Genomic DNA, 15,647 nt, shown 5'->3' with positions numbered 1-15,647 from the left:
ATGTTGAATTATTAAAGAAAGTTGAATATATTTTGAGATTCAGATTCATCGGTAACTAAAGTGTGTACAGTATCCAGTCTTAGGAGAATGGAAAAAAAATGTAAATTAGCTTGAATTAAAGAATTTATAATACGGTCTAAGGAAAACAGATAAATTCTTAACAAGCATCTTGACAAATATTTGTTTTCAATTCATTCCTTGAAGCTACTGGGGGATATTGGCAAATAAAGCATATTTCCTGATTCTTAAAAAAAAATAGCATGTCCTTTAGTGGGGTGGTAATGCATTATGATGGACTAAGTTGTTCAGAGTGAACTGGAGGCCACTTGACTTATACGAATACCCGGTACGAGAGTTTGGGCTGCAGAGAGGCAAACTGAGGTGGTCAGTTCACCTGGAGGAGCACGAGTGTTCACCTGACACAGTGAGAAGGTGAACTACAGTGTCTAGGTGGAGCGGGTTGCTGCTGCCACTGCTTGCTAACTGTAAGTGCCTTTCTAAACTCTGTTTCATTAAAACAACAAAGAGGAAACACATAGACTCGACCGTACATGCTGATTCTTCGGGATTAATAGAACCTAAAAATATTTCTGTATCATGATTGCGAAGTGTGGAAAAAAATGATAATGGAAACCTGTGTGTTAGTGGAGTGTGTCTGGTCAGAGGATCTGACCTGACCCAGTACAACCTAAGTCAAAGATTGAAAAAGAATTAAAAGGTATAATACCGTGACTGGAACAATACACAAATAATCCGCACGTAGAATGAAAGTTATGACGGGGTAACAAGTCGTTATAAATTTCATTCCCTTATGTGAAGGTTATTTATGTACAGCGATCGAAGGTCCAGACACAAGACACAAGCCTGAATTTCCGTGTGAGGCTGAGAGAGAGAAGTTCCTGCTCTCTGACTCTTGAAAGTGTGCGCTTATTTCCCTCTCAGATTAATGCGGCTCGTTCTTGCTCCTCCAGACTCTTTGTCATCTCCTCGTTTGTATCCTTGTATTGATTTGGCCGCCTCCCCAACATTTCTTTCTAATGCATACCATTGATTGTCTGAACTTCTAGTGTAGAACCGTGTTTACAAGTGGTGTTTCCACGTAGTGTTCCCTCGATGCGTTCCCTCGTCTTCCCACGTAGTGTTCCCTCGATGTGTTCCCTCGTCTTCCCACGTAGTGTTCCCTCGATGTGTTCCCTCGTCTTCCCACGTAGTGTTCCCTCGATGTGTTCCCTCGTCTTCCCACGTAGTGTTCCCTCGATGTGTTCCCTCGTCTTCCCACGTAGTGTTCCTTTGATGTGTTCCCTCGTCTTCCCACGTAGTGCTCCCTCGTTGTGTTCTCGGTTATCCCCCCTCATTATCTCAAACAGTCTGTCTCTATCAAACCATCTTATAAATTTTCATTATGTCTCTTCCAGTTCTAAGGGTAATACGGAACCTGGAGAACGGGAGGCAGTCGGGTGGGAAAGGGAGGGTAAGTCCAGTGCTTTTGATCAAGTGGCCTTCATCAGCAGCCAGGCACCTCCACCAGCAGCCAAGCACCTCCACCAGCAGCCAGGCACCTCCACCCCACCCTCCCTTCAAGGGTTGAAGTGATGTAAGATCTTGCTCTCTCAACATGTCTTCGTAGCTCAACCCTCTGTGGTTCTGAGACCAGTCTTGCAGCAAACCTCAGAACTTTCTCAAGTTTCTTTCTCATGCAAGATAAGAAGAGTGTTCCATGCTTGTGTTCCTTCTGAAGGCATTTCAATTTTTCCCCGATGTTATCTTATTGTGTTCATACCAGGCGAGAGGTGTGGTTAGGTTGGCTAAGAGTCGTCAGGAAACGCTTGTCCTGTTTTTTTTCTTTTCTTACTCATATGGTGCCCCTCCACTGGAGTTTTCGGTCATTTGACCGAGGCTTTCAGCTGGCTTACCGGTCCACTCCTTCAAAAATTTACAATGGTAGTTAATGGATGTGTGTTATGACTACCCATGCGTCCTACTGCCTTTTAGATTATGTGAGCTGCCTCTCTCTCTTTGGTGTTATTCTTCTCAGACCTCTTCACCTTGCATGTGCTGCGATTGAAGTTCAGTAGCCATTTCTTGGACCAGTCCTGTAGCTTACCACAATATGTTGCAGTCAAGGGCGGCGCCAGAATTTCTATATTCTGTTACCTGGTCGGAAGGGAGGCTGGGAGACTTGTTTTGAAGCAGCGCTGTTATTATTACTATTTATGTCTGGGGGTCGAAGCCCCCGCAAATCCTCCCTTGCGCCACAACTGGTTGCAGTCTTCTTTTATGCGGGTGCGTGGAAAGTTGGTGGTGTGGCCATGGCAGTAGTGTGGCTCCGAAGTCACTACCATAGACCTATTCAAGACATGTACAGTCACTGCCACAGTCCGTAAGGTGAAGCCGAAGTGATATCCGTTGTGATGAGTGACCAACGTAAGCATGAGTGTTACTTAAATAGGCTTCCTCAACACTGAAAGAGGTTTTCACAGCACTGGAGGAGGGAGAGGGAAGAGGCTTCTTCAACACTGCCTCTAGCTTGATATAAACAATAACTATTAAAGCAATTGTGCTTAAAAAAATGTTCGGTAGCGACTGTGTGGTGAACTATTGGCTACCCGAGCGTCTGCTGGCACCCTCGAGGTGCTAAACACGACTATTGAGGCCACTCACACACCTGGTATCTGACAAGTCACTGTTAGTGTGGCCTGAGAGAGAGAGAGAGAATTCTGCCGACAGATGTTCTCTGGATATTACTGTTATGGGCCTGGTCTACTGAAAGGACAAATTATTCACTTACAGAACGGGTCTCAAACAAGGACACTCAAAGAACAGGTCTCCAAGGACACTCACAGTACCGGTCACCAGTAAGGACGCACAGTCACAAACCTGGAACAGTATTTACAACTCATCACGGGTCTGGAGTCACTAACAATTATTAAAAGCTGCTTTTTTTTTATAAAGTAAGCCAGAGAGACTATGGTTTTACTCTGCGAATTGACTTAAACCAGACTAGGCACTAAGCCAACGATACCCGAACTGGCCTCAGTTGGGCTTCCGGCACCTTTTGACAACCACTGCTTAATATATCCCACTGATATTTTATATTCAGTGGCTATTAGTGATTCTCTGGTGAAGAGTTCTTGATCCAAGGACTCGGGGCTGCCCTCTGCTGGGATCTAATTTTATTACCTCTCGTTCCCCAGGAACTGTGTGACACTTAAGGGTTTATCGCGTCACCTTGAGAGTAATAGTGATAATATTAAAGCATTAAATTATCTGGTTATAACTGGTGTGAGGTAACTCTCAGCAGTATAACTCAGCAGTATAACTTACCAGTGTAACTCTCAGCAGTGTAACTCAGCAGTGTAACTCAGCAGTGTAACTCTCAACAGTGTAACTCAGCATTATAACTCAGCATTGTAACACAGCAGTATAACTCAGTATTTTAACTCAGCAGTATAACTCAGCAGTATAACTCAGCATTGTAACTCAGCAGTATAACTTAGCAGTTTAACTCTCAAAAGTGTAACTCTCAACAGTGTAACTCAGCAGTGTAACTCTCAACAGCGTAACTCAGCAGTGTAACTCTCAACAGTGTAACTTTCAGCAGTGTAACTCTCAACAGTGTAACTCTCAACAGTATAACTTTCAACAGTGTAACTCTCAACAGTGTAACTCTCAACAGTGTAACTCTCAACAGTGTAACTTTCAGCAGTGTAACTCTCAACAGTGTAACTCTCAACAGTATAACTTTCAACAGTGTAACTCTCAACAGTGTAACTCTCAACAGTGTAACTCTCAACAGTGTAACTTTCAGCAGTGTAACTCTCAACAGTGTAACTCTCAACAGTGTAACTTTCAGCAGTGTAACTCTCAACAGTGTAACTCTCAACAGTGTAACTTTCAGCAGTGTAACTCTCAACAGTGTAACTTTCAGCAGTGTAACTCTCAACAGTGTAACTCAGCAATGTAACTCTCAACATTGTAACTTTCAGCAGCGTAACTCTCAACAGTGTAACTCTCAGAAGTGTAACTCAACAGTGTAACTCTCAACAGCGTAACTCTCAGCAGTGTAACTTTCAGCAATGTAACTCAGCAGTGCAGTTCTCAACAGTGTAGCTATCAGCAGTGTAAGCCAACAGTGCAACTATCAGCAGTGTAACTCTCAACAGTATAACTCTCAGCAATGTAACTCAACAGTGCAACTATCAACAGTGTAACTCAGCACTGCAACCAATCACTGGTAGTCAGGTCCTGACAAGGACGTGGAACCTTTTTCGAAGCACAGTGAACCTAAAACGTTGATTGTGTTTCAGTAAATGTAGTTAATAAGTTTACAGTTAGGTATATTTATTCAGAATAGAGATAGTTAAGTGTTACAAATGTGTCTTACTTATCAATTTGGTATTGTATACAAATATCGTATTCAAGTTTTGTAAGTTTTTTCCCACCTGCTGTGAATTATGCTTCCTTTTTGTTAAATTGTAAATATCTCGCCAATATCTCGCCAATTCGGGATTGTAGTGAACTGTAAACATTTGCAAGGGAACGAGGGTCATGAACAGAGGTAACGGGGAAACAACGTGGCCAAGCGGTCCAGCGTCACCTTCATGAAGGAGCGGTGAGCTGGAGAGTTTCCTCGAAGCTCCACTATGTCCTTGTTTCCTCGCGGACGTCTGTGCGTTGGTGGACTTCCGCCTAACACGAATAACAGCCACGGACAGAACTCTTCATAGCAGTTATCAGTTTTACTTTCTAGATTTCTCACCGCTCCCCCTCAGTAAAACTCAAGTCACCAACACGCGCGCATACATTCCCTTCATTACTACTGTAAAAGACTTCAACACTGTTTCCACTGTCATCACCTCCACCCACTCTCTTTAACAACATTACTCGCTTATTCTTCCAGAATTACTCTCTTACTCTATAATTATCACATACTCTATCTTTCTGCCTTTCATCATTATCTTGAAGGTGTTTTTCCGTGAACTAGCAAATCCAAAAAACCATTTGACCCTTCACAAATTACAAGATCCTCAGTGAAAGAGCTCTTGACTCGCAGGACTCCTGAGTTTGGCTCCCGGGCGAGTCTTACACCTGCTACATCTGTTGATCTAGTAGTAAATAGGTACCTGGGCGTTAGCTGACTGGTGTGCGTGGTATATTCCGGAGGTGGTAATAAACTTATTAAGACTGGCTGGGCCTTGAAATGAGCTGAGATAGGATAGCAGCATCACTATCACGTCACATTTCTGCTATACTGTGGAAAGTTGTCAGCGACTCACGTGCGCTACAGGTAGCGTGACAAGTGAGTCACGTGCGCTGTAGGTAGTATGACAACCAAGAGTCACGTACACTACAGGCAGGTGTGGTTGCCGAAGATTTATACAGTAGGGGCTGAAGAGAGGTAATCTGGCTGGAAGAAGAGGCTAGGGGGACTTGTCATGAAGTAATCTTAATGTTATTCTTATTTCTTTTCATTTGGGTGGCTTTGGGGACAGGGGGGGGGGGAAGACTGATGGAGATTTTGGGGAAGTCTTGAGGATCACGTAAGTTTCCTTGTCTTCTAATAACATGTTCATTGTTCCACTATAATCCACCTTGTCCAAAATTATTATCGCATTTGCTTTGTCTGTTTCGTAAAGTGAAGTCCAGGATCTTTCCTTAATTCAAGGTATAACTTAACAAATCCTTGATGACAATTGTGTTGTGTTGTGTTGTCATCAAAGACTTGTTAAGTTATATCATGAATTAAGGAAAGATCTTAGATTCCATTTACGAAATAGACAAAGCAAATGCAATAGTAATTATGGGCAAACCATACCACGGGTGGGGACACAACCCTTGATCAGTGTCATAAAACTCCAGATCGACGCACTAGTCTGGAGTTTTATGATTCTCTGATAGCGGGTTCTATCCCCGCCCGTGGTATGGTTTGTTTGCAATCGTATCATTACGATTTCGTGAGTAATTATGGACAAGGTAGATCATAGTGGAAAAATGAACATATTATTAGAAGACGGGGTAACTTACGTGCCTCTTAAGCTCCCTCTTGAAACCCCGCCCCCCTTTAATGCTACCCCTAACAAGCAGATAATACATCAGTCAGTGTACGTGATCACGCACAGAGGCGTGTACACATGTTATATGTCTTGGTTTTACCCGTTAACGCTGCCGGGCTCCACAGAGTAGGGTGACGCCCACGGACCTTGTGTTGTGTGTACACTGTGTATATATACACCAGTGGTGTGTACCTGGTCTTCATGTTAGGTATCTAAGCCTCTTAGTGCTGTGTTCGAAAAAAATGAGGAAAAAACAGAACAGAAATATTTAAGTGTTCTCACGTATATAATAGTTTATTCCACTGATGTGTTCATTTTTAGTAACCACGAGTTGTAAAGTGTTCTCTTCCCCTGTGCTGTGTTAGTTACCATTTTGTCCTAGTGTGTATATAGGAGTCTGTGTATGTGTACATAGGCCATTGTGTGCATATAAGGAGGCACCACCTCGGGAACTGTCCTGGGAACCCTCATCTTCAGAGAAAAGAATAAACTTGTTTGTGCTGTGTAATATGTCTCCTTGTGTGTGTTCATGGACCTTGTGTTGGGCATTATCCAGATTTAAAAAAAAACGTAAGAGAGGAGGAACACTGCAGCAGGCCTACTGGCCCATACTTAGCAGGTCCTTGTCAAACCTAAACAACAGGTTTTTATCTGTGTATTGTTTAGGTCTCATGCATGCATTTCATTCTTGTATCACTCAAGTTTCATACGTGTCTTGTGAAAGGTTTCTCCAAATTTCACTCAGATTTCCTTTTAAACTCCAGAAAGTCATACTGAAGAAGTATAAGACAGTTATTGACCTGCTACTCTACAGTTCTTTCACAAACTACTGAATAATTGTTGTATCCAGGAGGAATAGTGGTACGTGAGGTCCGTGATATATTTGGGTAAAATTGTCAATCGGTTGGTGTTAGTGGATTTGGGTTTGAGAAAGACTTGTCAAGTATGGGCCAGAAGGCCTACTGCTGTGTTCCTCCTTTCGTATGTTCTTGTGAAAGTACAGTATTCCTATGTTATCCCAGAGGAGTACGTGAGTTATCCATGTAATTCCTGGATATTTAATTATGATAGATTTGTTTGGCAATTTAGGTATAATTTAATGACTGAAAGATTTGGTTATATGTCATTCTATGGTTTTGCTTCAAAAGCCTCCTGAACTAGTTCTTCTGTGGGTGTTTAATAGGACAAGGAGCCTGAAGGTTCAGTGCGGGCGTTCACCCCAGCCTCCAGGGTTCATCCCAACCCCCGGGAGGAAGCCAAGTTGAGGTTTTTCTTAGCTGCTTCGTGGTTTTCATGTGTGAGGGTGAGTGGGGAGACGGAGATGTGGGATTTACACAGCACTGGCAGAGGAATGTTGAAGCAGCCGGGCTTAGGCATGGTTACATGTACATCTGGCAGTTTGGCAGACACGCAGATGATCAAACTATATGCAATGCATGTGGCCAGCCCTATGGTCACTATTTTACACACTATGTGCTCGTGAGTGCCCACTTGTTGAGGAATATAGAGATACCATAATAACCTATACGATATGTCAAGATGTCACTAATGAAATAAGATAATGGACACATCATGCAAATGTTACATATATTTGCTTCTAACAGATAAGACCTAAATTTGAGACAAAAATCCAAATGTATTCTTGTTTACCTTTTAGGGGCTTAGACTTTTTTGTGCATCCATATGCTCTTGCTGTACCCTCCAAAGGCCAAAATATAATGTGGTAGTGTCCAGGCTGCGCCGGTGTCAAGGATCCCTTACTCGTTATGGTTTTAACGCTACATTCTGTTTCCATGTTCGGTTCTCTTGGGTCATTATCATCTATCTTCCCATCTTCCTTCGTTTACCTCTTTCCTCCCCTCCCTCCCACCTCCTTCTCCAACTCATTGTCATAACGACGAGCCACTTTGTTGACAATGAGCATAGCAAGTCAAATAAGTAAAAAAAACAAGTGTTCAGTCCTCCGAGTGAGTCGTGCAAGAGTCGGGGCTTCCAGAGTCTGCAAACATGAAGATAAATGCGATGTTCGAACCAGTGTGTTGACCTCCTGGAGACTGTAAAGCAGCAGCCACCATGTCTGATAAGTGTGAGGGATCCCTGACACTGGTGACCCCTGAAGACTGTGAAGCATCTGGATGAGTGTGAGGGATTCCTGACACTGGTGACCTCTGACGACTGTGAAGCATCTGGATGAGTGTGAGAGATTCCTGACACTGGTGACCTCTGACGACTGTGAAGCATCTGGATGAGTGTGAGGGATCCCTGACACTGGTCACCTCTGGAGACCTCGAAGAAGCGAACATCTGGATGAGACTCACGGACACTGAAGACACCTCTGAAGACAGTGAAGGCTTGAAGACAATCTTCAGGCGGGTTTCCTCCTTCATGCTAGGGTGAACTCACCTTCATGTTGGGGTGAACGCACCTTCATGCTGGGGTGAACGCACCTTCATGTTGGAGGTGAACGCACCTTCATGCTGGGGTGAACGCACCTTCATGCTGGGGTGAACCCACGTTCCTGGTACCTGTCCCACGAGTCCTCAGCACTAGTAACGTTCACCCTTAAAATAAACCAACCATAAACTTGAACGTAAATGAATTATTCAAAGTATGTCCTTAACCCCTGTGAAAACAACACCAATAATAATAATAATAATAATAATAATAATAATAAGAAGAAGAAGAAGAAAAAAAAAAGAAGAATAGAGGAACACTGCAGCAGGCCTACTGGCCCATGTGAATAATTCAGGCAGGATATCCTGCAGGATAACAATACACCGGCTTCAGGAGCACTTCGTGATAACTTGTACCTCCAGGTTAACCCAAGTATAACTACACCTTTTAAGGAATAACAAAAAATGGTCACAATATCGTGGCTGGAACCATTTAAAAAAAATCCACACTTAGGAGAGGACCTTATAAGGACGTTTCGCTCCGTTCTGGACCGTTGTCAGTGGTTCTGGACCGTTGTCAGTGGTTCTGGACCGTTGTCAGTGGTTCTGGATAGACCGAAACGTCGTAAAGTTCTTCACAAAACTGCGAGTTTTTGGTGAAGCAGAGCGTACCTCTGGGTAACACAGTAGAACTTGAATTTAAGAAAGTAGAACTTGAGTTTAAGAAAGTAGAACTTGAATTTAAGAAAGTAGAACTTGAGTTTAAGAAAGTAGAACTTGAATTTAAGAAAGTAGAACTTGAGTTTAAGAAAGTATAACTTGAGTTTAAGAAAGCAGAACTTGAATTTAAGAAAGTAGAACTTGAGTTTAAGAAAGTAGAACTTGAGTTTAAGAGAGTAGAACCTGAGTTTAAGTAGAACTTGAGCTTAAGAAAGTAGAACTTGAGTTTAAGAAAGTAGAACTTGAGTTTAAGAAAGTGGAACTTGAATTTAAGAAAGTAGAACTTGAGTTTAAGAAAGTATAACTTGAGTTTAAGAAAGTAGAACTTGAGCTTAAGAAAGTAGAACTTAAGTTTAAGAGGTAGAACCTGAGTTTAAGTAGAACTTGAGCACAAAAAAGTAGAACTTGAGTTTAAGAAAGTGGAACTTGAGTTTAAGAGAGTAGAACCTGAGTTTAAGTAGAACTTGAGCTTAAGAAAGTAGAACTTGAGTTTAAGAAAGTAGAACTTGAGTTTAAGAGAGTAGAACCTGAGTTTAAGTAGAACTTGAGCTCAAGAAAGTAGAACTTGAGTTTAAGAGAGTAGAACCTGAGTTTAAGTAGAACTTGAGCTTAAGAAAGTAGAACTTGAGTTTAAGAAAGTAGAACTTGAGTTTAAGAAAGTAGAACTTGAGTTTAAGAGAGTAGAACCTGAGTTTAAGTAGAACTTGAGCTTAAGAATGTAGAACTTGAGTTTAAGAATGTAGAACTTGAGTTTAAGAAAGTACAGTAACGAGTCAATAACATCATCCTACACAGCTTTGTTAAGACTGAGGGAAACTGGAATGTGGTTCCCGCAGGTGGCTCGCTCACCAGCTGTTGAGAAACCAGCTGTATCTCGAGTCTTACTTGAACTTGAGAGATACTTCAAGGAAACTTAGTGAAGGAGATGTGGGCAAAACTTAGATAAGATATACGTATGATGTGGTTAACTTATAGTGGAGACGCAGTTAAGAAACTAGACGGGTTCAGATGAGACAGAATTCCTCAAATACGACTTCCGTTTCGGCTTATGTTCGATTTTTTGGGTTTACCCCCCGCTACCATCTTAAAAAAAAAATCAACAGAAAACGGCAAAATTCCTCCCCCTCTAAGTTGTTTTCTGACCCGACTATCCTGGCTATCAAATTAAGCAGCGATCGCAAATTCCAGCGAACATTACTCCCGGGAAATTTCTCTCTCTCAGTGGAGCCGAGAAAACTGTGAAACGTATATATAAAAATGGGGTTAATAGCTGTATCAGGCGACGCTGGAGAAGCTTAGTCAATGTCTTGGTTGCTGGAACCATATGTGAGGCTTCACTCCGTGGGGAAAGCCAGGCTCCGTGAGGCTTCACTCCCTGAAGCCAGGCTCCGTGAGGCTTCACTCCCTGAAGCCAGGCTCCGTGAGGCTTCACTCCCTGAAGCCAGGCTCCGTGAGGCTTCAGTCCCTGAAGCCAGGCTCCGTGAGGCTTCAGTCCCTGAAGCCAGACTCAGTGAGGCTTCACTCCCTGAAGCCAGACTCCGTGAGGCTTCACTCCCTGAAGCCAGACTCCGTGAGGCTTCACTCCCTGAAGCCAGACTCCGTGAGGCTTTACTCCCTGAAGCCAGACTCCGTGAGGCTTCACTCCCTGAAGCCAGACTCCGTGAGGCTTCACTCCCTGAAGCCTTACTCCACGAGACCTCACTCCCTGAAGGCAGGCTCCGCAGAACTGCTCATCGCACGTGTACAATGTCGTGAAAGCTTCGTAATGTGTTGTTGTGGCGTGTTTTCACCAGTCTGTAAACAGTGGTGGGTTTACTGGATGCCTGCGTATAGGTCGAGTGAGTTAGTATTTCTCCTCCTGTGCTCACTCTCTCACTCTCACTCTCTTTATCTTCTCAACGTCTTCGGTGTGCCGCAGCTCTCAGATATAGACCCATGCGGGTTGAACATCCCGCATAACGCAAACTGACTGACACAGTTCTGTGTTTATTTACGTCTTAAAAAAAAAGAAATCTCGTTAAACAGACGTAACTCGATTGGTAGCAGACTCAGCTCACACACTGAGGTCCGTGGTTCGATCCCCGGTACGGCTGGAAACATTAGGGCGTGTTTCCTTTAGACACCTTCTGTCCATGTTCACCTAGCAGTAAAATAGGTACCTGGGTGTTAGTGGACTGGTGTGGGTCGCATCCTGGGGGCTAAACTGACCTAATTTGCGGGAAATGCTCAGCATAACAAGCGGATTTCTATATAGTACTATGTTATTGATGTCAGCTATGGTCTGTATACCTTGTACAAGTAGAATGAAAAAATTATTATTATTATTATTATTATTATTATTATTATTATTATTATTATTATTAAACAAGTCACCAATCTTGCGCATGCAGCAAGGACACACAACACATTTTCATTATTTTGGCAGGTCAGAGTATCAGCATGAAATGATGATGGCTCGCGAAACTAGCGAGATGTGCGTTGTGTGCATGAGACAGCAGTGTACTCACCTAGTTGTGGCTGCAGGGGTCGATTCATAGCTCCCGTGTGTGTGTGCGTGTGTGTGCGTGTGTGTGCGTGTGTGTGTGTGTGTGTGTGTGTGTGTGTGTGTGTGTGTGTGTTCATGTGAGTGTGCATGTGCGTGCGTGTACTCCTGGAGAAACAACGTTGAACGTTATACCTGCAGAACGTAACGTCAGAACGAGTCGTTGATCATAACTCCAGCTGATCGTCGTGCAAGTCAACGACAGTTTGCAACAGTGTGGTGCTGACAATGGCATCTAGTGACTTGCAAGAAATAAATTATAGACCGTCTATCGCCACTCCTGATAATTATAAAACACCAACAGAATATTAAACACGTAATACATATATACGTAAAATTCTTCAGAGAGGGTGAAATGAGGCCGATGAGGGGCTCTTCACCCAAGGAACTGGAGCTGTCTCCCCCTTGTATAAAACCTAATTATTCTATGATGAGGAAGATGATTTTCTCATTGCTCAGGCTATCCTGAAGTCATGTATATATATATATATATATATATATATATATATATATATATATATATATATATATATATATATATATATATATATATATATATATATATATATATATGCAAAACAATCACTGTGAAAGAATAGAGAAATTCCAAGCGCTTTCGTGACTACTCACATTATCAAGGAACTATGAAAGTAAAGTATCCAAGGAAGGTATATAAGGGGTCTGGCCAACACCTCACTATCAGATCCCACAACAGTTAAACACCTGACGCGCGCCGGCCCAACTGGACAGGTCCTTTGCACAACCCACCAACAAACTATTCTACCCAAGAAAATTTTAAAAATTATTATTTATCCAGTGTATTATTAAATTCTTCCCAAATTCTATTAATTATAAATGGATCTAATTTATATAAACCAAAGGAAATATTCATATTATTGTCAAAACTGCTTTTTATGAAACAAGATTCAATTATATTCCTGTCGACCATGGACTTGCTTGATACTACTTTCTCAACTTTTTGAAAATCAATTGGATGCTTAAAATCTCTTACATGAATAAATAGAGCATTGGAATCTTGTCCAGTTCTAATGCTATATTTATGTTGTTTTAATCTTAGTTCGAGATTTTTACCAGTTTGACCGTAATAAACTTTATCGCAAATTTCACAAGGAATCTTATAGACACATCCATCAGCATTTTGGGGGGAATTCTTTATCAAAAGCTTTTTTACTGTATCAAGATTTTTGAATACAACTTTAATATTAAAAGTCTTAAGAAGAGAAGGCATATCAACCAAGTTTTCATGGTAAGGGAGACCCAACATATTTCTAGTTGAATGAGGCTGGTTGTCCCTTTTTGGATTGTAAAAAGTATTTCTAGCAACTTTAAAAGATTTATCAATTACATTTCTTGGGTATTTTAAATCATTACCTATTACATAAATTTTGGATATTTCCTCATCTATGAACTCAGGAATACAAATTCGTAAAGTTCTCAAAAACATTGTTGAGAAAACAGACAGTTTGACTATCTTGATGCGAGGAATAATAGTGGACATAGGAACAGTTATTTGTAGGTTTTCTGTAAATTTTAAATTTGAATTCATTATTACCCTTAATAATTAAAACATTTAGAAAAGGCAATGAGTTATTTTCTTCAAACTCAACAGTAAAGTTTATAGAATGGGCTAAGGTATTTAGTTTTCCAAGAAAATGGTGTATATCTACATTTTTGGGCATAAGACACAAAATATCATCAACATATCTGAACTTTCAAAACGAGAGATGCCAAGCCCATGATGATCCTTTTCAAATCACTTGTTCTCTCTAGGCTGGAATACTGCTGTACATTAACATCTCCATACAAAGCAGGTGAAATCGCAGATCTAGAGAGTGTACAGAGATCCTTTACTGCACGTATAAGTTCTGTCAAGCACCTTAACTACTGGGAACACTTGGAAGCACTTGACTTGTACTCGTTGGAACGCAGGAGGGAGAGATATATCATAATCTACACTTGGAAAATCTTGGAAGGAATGGTCCCAAATCTGCACACAGAAATCACTCCCTACGAAAGTAAAAGACTGGGCAGGCGATGCAAAATGCCGCCAATAAAAAGTAGGGGCGCCATTGGTACACTAAGAGAAAACACCATAAGTGTCCGGGGCCCAAAACTGTTCAACAGCCTCCCATCAAGCATTAGGGGAATTGCCAATAAACCCCTGGCTGCCTTCAAGAGAGAGCTGGACAGATACCTAAAGTCGGTGCCGGATCAGCCGGGCTGTGGCTCGTACGTCGGACTGCGTGCGGCCAGCAGTAACAGCCTAGTTGATCAGGCCCTGATCCATCGGGAGGCCTGGTCATGGACCGGGCCGCGGGGGCGTTGATCCCCGGAATAACCTCCAGGTAACCTCCAGGTAACCATTTAGCTCTATTAGGGAGGATTGTGTTAAGCAACCTTGTTTCAAAAAATTCCATGTATAGGTTACTAAGAACAGGTGAAAGAGGATTTCCCATTGCCATACCAAACTTCTGAGTGATAAGTTTTACACTCAGAAGTTTGGTATGGCAATGGGAAATCCTCTTTCACCTGTTCTTAGTAACCTATACATGGAATTTTTTGAAACAAGGCTGCTTAACACAATCCTCCCTAACAGAGCTAAATGGTTCAGATATGTTGATGATATTTTGTGTCTTATGCCCAAAAATGTAGATATACACCATTTCCTTGGAAAATTAAATAACTTAGCCCATTCTATAAACTTTACTGTTGAGTTTGAAGAAAATAACTCATTGCCTTTTCTAGATGTTTTAATTATTAAGGGTACTAATGAATTCAAATTTAAAATTTACAGAAAACCTACAAATAACTGTTCCTATGTCCACTATTATTCTTCGCATCAAGATAGAGTCAAACTGACTGTTTTCTCATCAATGTTTTTGAGAGCTTTACGAATTTGTAGTCCTGAGTTCATAGATGAGGAAATATCCAAAATTTATGAAATAGGTAATGATTTAAAATACCCAAGAAATGTTTTTGATAAATCTTTTAAAGTTGCTAGAAATACTTTTTACAATCCAAAAAGGGACAACCAGCCTCATTCAACTAGAAATATGTTGGTTCTCCCTTACCATGAAAACTTGGTTGATGTGCCTTCTCTTCTTAAGACTTTTAATATTAAAGTTGTATTCAAAAATCTTGATACAGTAAAAAAGCTTTTGATAAAGAATTCCCCCCAAAATGCTGATGGATGTGTCTATAAGATTCCTTGTGAAATTTGCGATAAAGTTTATTACGGTCAAACTGGTAAAAATCTCGAACTAAGATTAAAACAACATAAATATAGCATTAGAACTGGACAAGATTCCAATGCTCTATTTATTCATGTAAGAGATTTTAACCATCCAATTGATTTTCAAAAGTTGAGAAAGTAGTATCAAGCAAGTCCATGGTCGACAGAAATATAATTGAATCTTGTTTCATAAAAAGCAGTTTTGACAATAATATGAATATTTCCTTTGGTTTATATAAATTAGATCCATTTATAATTAATAGAATTTGGGAAGACTTTTATAATACACTGGATAAATAATAATTTTTAAAATTTTCTTGGGTAGAATAGTTTGTTGGTGGGTTGTGCAAAGGACCTGTGCAGTTGGGCCGGCGCGCGTCAGGTGTTTAACTGTTGTGGGATCTGATAGTGAGGTGTTGGCCAGACCCCTTATATACCTTCCTTGGATGCTTTACTTTCATAGTTCCTTGATAATGTGAGTAGTCCCGAAACCGCTTGGAATTTCTCTGTTCTTTCACAGTGGTTGTTTTGCATATTCTGAAATCCCCTGTTTACTGTGATCGTACTGCATATATATAATATATATATATATATATATATATATATATATATATATATATATATATATATATATATATATATATATATATATGTATATATATATATTATATATATATATAAATATA

The 15,647-nt window shown here is 41.0% G+C and overlaps 1 protein-coding gene across 1 annotated transcript in view; it reads left to right on the top strand.

The window, feature by feature from the left end:
• Positions 1-369: 369 nt before the first annotated feature.
• Positions 370-15,647, top strand: part of LOC128689161 (uncharacterized) — a 159,629-nt gene continuing 144,351 nt past the window's right edge. The window contains exon 1 of the mRNA XM_053777300.2: positions 370-485. The gene's annotated coding sequence lies outside the window, so the exon portion shown is untranslated. The remainder of the gene's footprint in view (positions 486-15,647) is intronic.

The sequence above is a fragment of the Cherax quadricarinatus genome, chromosome 21 (genome assembly GCF_038502225.1).
Source record: "Cherax quadricarinatus isolate ZL_2023a chromosome 21, ASM3850222v1, whole genome shotgun sequence".
In the NCBI taxonomy this organism is placed as follows: domain Eukaryota; kingdom Metazoa; phylum Arthropoda; class Malacostraca; order Decapoda; family Parastacidae; genus Cherax; species Cherax quadricarinatus.
Note: the sequence above shows the minus strand (reverse complement) of the source record. Positions and strands in the feature narration are given on the sequence as shown.